The sequence below is a fragment of the Lucilia cuprina genome, chromosome 6 (assembly GCF_022045245.1).
Source record: "Lucilia cuprina isolate Lc7/37 chromosome 6, ASM2204524v1, whole genome shotgun sequence".
Lineage (NCBI taxonomy): Eukaryota > Metazoa > Arthropoda > Insecta > Diptera > Calliphoridae > Lucilia > Lucilia cuprina.
This window is the reverse complement of record NC_060954.1, coordinates 8,698,536-8,703,687: the sequence shown is the minus strand read 5'-3', so window position 1 is coordinate 8,703,687 and position 5,152 is coordinate 8,698,536. Positions and strand designations below refer to the sequence as shown.

The following is a 5,152-nucleotide window of genomic DNA, read 5'->3' as shown; positions in this document are numbered from 1 at the left end:
ACTATAGACTAGACTATAGACTAGACTATAGACTGGACTATAGACTGGACTATAGACTAGACTATAGACTGGACTATAGACTAGACTATAGACTAGACTATAGACTAGTCTATAGACTAAACTAGGGACTAGACTATGGACTAGACTATAGAATAGACTATAGATTGTATACTATAATGTACACTAGAATATAGACCAGATTATATGCCAAGACTAGACTTTGACTTTTGGCTATAGACTGGATTGTAGAAAAAAACTATAGAAAAGACTACAGATGAAACCATGGACTAGACTATAGAATAATATGAAGACCGGTGTCTAAACTGGATTATAGTACAGACTATCCACTTGATTATTGGTTAATGTCTATATTAGGCTCAAGTCTATATAACACTATACCATGGACTACTGTTCATTTCATAAACTAGGTTATAGTCTTGCCTATTTTGAACAGTTGGAACCGTTTTATATTTAAGGTTTTTACGTTCTATACAAGTTTCTCTTAAATCATATATTCCATTTTATTAGGTTATTTTAATATGAATTGTTGTTGTTGCCATTCATAGCATGTTTTTTAAAATGTTATTTTTTCAGTTAAAAAGTACATTCATATGTATGTAGTTGTATATAATATTTTTGTATTTTACGCAAATATGCGAAATGGTTTATTGTATACATATGGTTGTTGGCTGGTTGTATGGCTGTTATTTAAAATATGACTAACAGCATACGTACATAACTCATGCATTAAAATCCATAAATTAATCATAAAAATATATGTGTTCTATATAATTTTATTTATATAAATGGTAAAATTTTCAAGTGATGTAATTGTTAATTAAACATTCTAGCAGAAAAATGAAATGATATAATTTAATGTAAAAGAAATATTTTTAACATTTTGGAAAAAATAAAATAAGTTTATGACTTTAAAGTTTTATGTTGTTTAGAAAGCTGTAAAAAGTTTTAAAAGTTTGCAAAATCTTTAAAAGTTCTAAAAAGCTTTAAAGAGCTGTTAGCAGCATTCTTTAGAATATCAAATACTTTAAAAGCTTTACGAAGCCTGAACAAAGCTTTCACCACTAAATCACTTATATGCAATAAAGCTTTTAGTTAAAAGTGTAAAGAAAGCTGTAATTGTGTTTGGTTTACAAAAGCTTGCAAACTATATATACAATTTCCATTCCGTTTATTTCGTTTTAAGTTTCATGTTGTAAGCTTTTTGTGTGTTGTCTCTGTTAAAGCTTTCTTATTATCTGTGCTTTATTTTTTAAAACAAAGATCATTATTAATATTTAACTTCTTCTTATTTTTCTTTATTTTTTCCATCTTTTCATTCTAATCCCAAACCATTAGACCATTGTGTGCAAAGCGAACCGCTGAGGACAGAATTAACCTGTTAAAGCTTTTAAAAGATGGAGCCATATTCTGTTCGGAACGCTATCCCGAGGATGCCGAAGCCATTGATGCTGAAATACGTAGGCAATTGAATGATGAAATACACAATCACAATAACATGCAACAACAGCAACAACAACAGCAGCAGCACCATCAGCAACAACAAACCAACATTACGAAGACAATCGAACAAGTGCAAACAAACACTGACAAACAACAGCAACAATACCAGGAGCAAACAATAACAATTGTTGTTACCGATACCAATTTACAACAACAGAACGACAACAATACAACAAATACAGGAAACACAAAAACCCCAGACATATGACTACCGATTTTTGCAAGTATCACTTGAAATTTACAAAATAATACACGTTTATGTAAGGAAAAAGGTTAAAAGAACACAAAACAAAAAACAAAAACTAAATATTTTTTTATAAAATGGTGGAAGGTTGAAGTTTGAATTTCTTTGCTAAAATGATGATAGTTTTGATTTTTTTTAGCAAATCTAACGAATTAATATTAATACAAAATTTGTGTAAGATTAAAAAAAAAACATTAAATTTAAATGTATTTAGAAAATAATATAAAAGAATTTAGCACTTACAATTTAATAGTATTAAATTAACAGAAAAACAATATTAAAAAAAACACATAAATGTTTTACCAAAAAAATGAAAATTGAAATTAGTTATAGAATTTAAAACATTTATAAAAAATGCTTAAAATTAAAAAAAATGTTTTCGTTTTTTTTGTACCCAAAACTTGAGTTTCGAAGAGATTTTAAAGAACAAGTAGGAGTTGTAGTTACTGTGTTTAAACAAATAATTGACAATTTCTCAAAAATTTAGCGAAATTACTAAAGCCCTGAATATAATCTTACTATTGCTCAGACTATAGTCTCCCCATATTCCAGACCGTAATCTCACAATAATTCAAACTTAAGTCTAATAATAGTGCAATAGTCTCCTTAGTGTCCAAAGTATAGTCCCACTACAGTTTCACTATAGTCTAGGCTATATTCTTACTGTAAAGTCTCACTATAGTCTAGTCTGTAGTTTCTTTATAGTCCAGACTATAATCTTACTGTAGTACAGACTATAGTCTCACTATAGACCAGATTATGGTCTCACGATGGTCCAGAGTATAGTCTCACTATAGTCCATATTATTGTCTCACTATAGTCCAAACTATAGTATCATCATATTCGAGACTATAGCCTCACTATAGTTCAGACTATAGCCTCACTACAGTCCAGACTATAGTGACACCATAGTCCAGAATATATTCTTACTATAGTTCAAACTATAGGCCCATTATAGTTCAGACTATAGTCTCATTATAGTCCAGATTATAGTCTCACTATAGTCCAGACTATAGTATCACCATAGTCCAGACTATAGTCTCACTACAGTCCAGAATATAGTCTCACTATAGTTCATACTATAATCTCACTACAGTCCATATTATAGTCTCACTGTAGTCCAGACTATAGTATCACTATAGTCCAGACTATATTCTCACTATGGTCCAGACTATAGTCTCATTATAGTCCAGACTATATTCTCACTATAGTTCATACTATAATCTCACTACAGTCCAGACTATAGTTTCATTGTATTCCAGACTATAGTCTCACTATAGTCCAGACTATATTCTCACTGTAGTCCAGACTATAGTCTCACTATAGTCCAGACTATATTCTCACTATAGTCCAGACTATAGTCTCATTATAGTCCAGACTATAGTTTCACTATAGTCCAGAATATAGTTTCACTTTTGACCAGACTATAGTCTCACTATAGTACAGACTATATTATTACTATAGCCCCAACTATAGTATCATTATAGTTCAGACTATAGTCTCATTATAGTTCAGACTGTAGTCTCACTATAGTCCAGACTATAGTCTCACTATGGTCCAAACTATAGTCTCACTATAGTCCAGACTATAATCCAGACTTTATAGTGTTACTATAGCCCAGATTATAGTCTCTCTATAGTCTAGTCTATAGTCTCACTATAGTCCGGACTATAGTCTCACCATAGTCCAGACTATAGACTCATTGTAGTCCAGACTATAGTCCCACTATAGTACAGTCTACAGTTTCACTATAGTCCAGCAAATAATCTCACTATAATCCAGACTATATTCTCACTATAGTCCAGACTATAGTCTTACTATAGTCCAGGTTATATTCTCACTAAAGTCCAGTCTATAGTCTCACTAAAGTCCAGACTATGGTCTCACTATAGTCCAGACTATGGTCTCACTATAGTCCAGACTATAGTCTCACTATAGACCAGATTATAGACTCACTGTAGTCCAGATTATAGACTCACTATAGTCCAGACTATGGTCTCACAATAGGGTAGACTATAGACTCACTGCAGTCGAGTTTATAGTCTCACTACAGTCTAGACTATAGTCGCACTATAGTCTTACTATAGTCCAAACTATGAGTTGAGCGATGAGTTTTATAGTAAAGACCATATTCCTTCTGTCATGGGTCATGACTACAGCCTCTCATTGTCTCCTCATTGTTCCGACTATAGACTTTGGAATATATAGACCATGTAGTTTTAGTCTCACTATTTTATCGCTATTTTAAAAGCAGTTGTTTCCCTATAGACCAGATTATAAAAATCAAATTTCTCCTTTTTAAACACTGTAACTATTTAAAGATCGTAATTGACTGATTTGTTAAACGATAAATGTATTTGAGAAAAGCGTTTTGCTGAAACTTAACTAAAGAATTTGAAATGTTAAGAAAGTAAAGATAATTTTATGATTTTATTACCAATTTTACTATAAACCAAAAACGCATTTAAATGAAATATAACAAAATACAGACATTAATATTATCAAGCATTTAACAATATAGTCATATATACATAGATACATAAATACATTGATACAACCAAACATACTTAATCTTTATACATAAGGGGTATTCACAGATAGAGATTTAAAAGATATTAATATCAATCAACTCCTTGATCATACTTACTTACACATGTAGAACTTTTTAAATCATACATTTAATCACAATAAATAACATTTTTTATCAATATTTATGATAAAATTAAAACATTAATGATCATTAATCAACAAACTTAAAAAAAAACAACAAGAAAAATACCAGCCATTAAATTTTAGCATCAATAAAAAATTAAAACATACAAGAAAATAATGTAGGGTTAAGGTATCTCTGTAAACGATGGTTAACGTACTGTTATGGAAACATAAATAATTAAATTTAAATTAATAAAAATAATAATTAATACTACATTAACTTAATATATATTAATTAATATATTAATATAAAATAGACAAAAAACAACATGAATTGTAATTGATAGTGAAAGCAATTAAAACACAAAACTAAATTAAATACGAAGGAAAAATAATATACAAAATAATTTTCCAAAAAAAAAAAAAATAAATAATAAAAATTAAACGTAAAACTTTTATAGACAAAATATACTACAATAAAGATAAACAAATACTTACACAAGATGGACAGCAGAAGGAAGAGTGAATAGAAAAGCAAACAGATAAAGGTATAAAAGTAAAGTAAGAGTTACAGAAAGAAGGAAGGCTTGTAAGTTCTGATTATAGTTCAGTTATAGTTCTAGTTCCAGTTCTTTTCTAGTTCTGTTCTAATTCTGTTCTAGTTCTGTTCTAGTTCTGTTCTAGTTCTGTTCTAGTTCTGTTCTAGTTCTGTTCTAGTTCTGTTCTAGTTCTGTT

The 5,152-nt window shown here is 29.6% G+C and overlaps 1 protein-coding gene across 1 annotated transcript in view; it reads left to right on the top strand.

The window, feature by feature from the left end:
- Positions 1-5,152, top strand: part of LOC111687658 (DNA fragmentation factor subunit alpha-like) — a 13,625-nt gene that overhangs the window by 3,320 nt on the left and 5,153 nt on the right. The gene's annotated exons all lie outside the window — the stretch shown is intronic.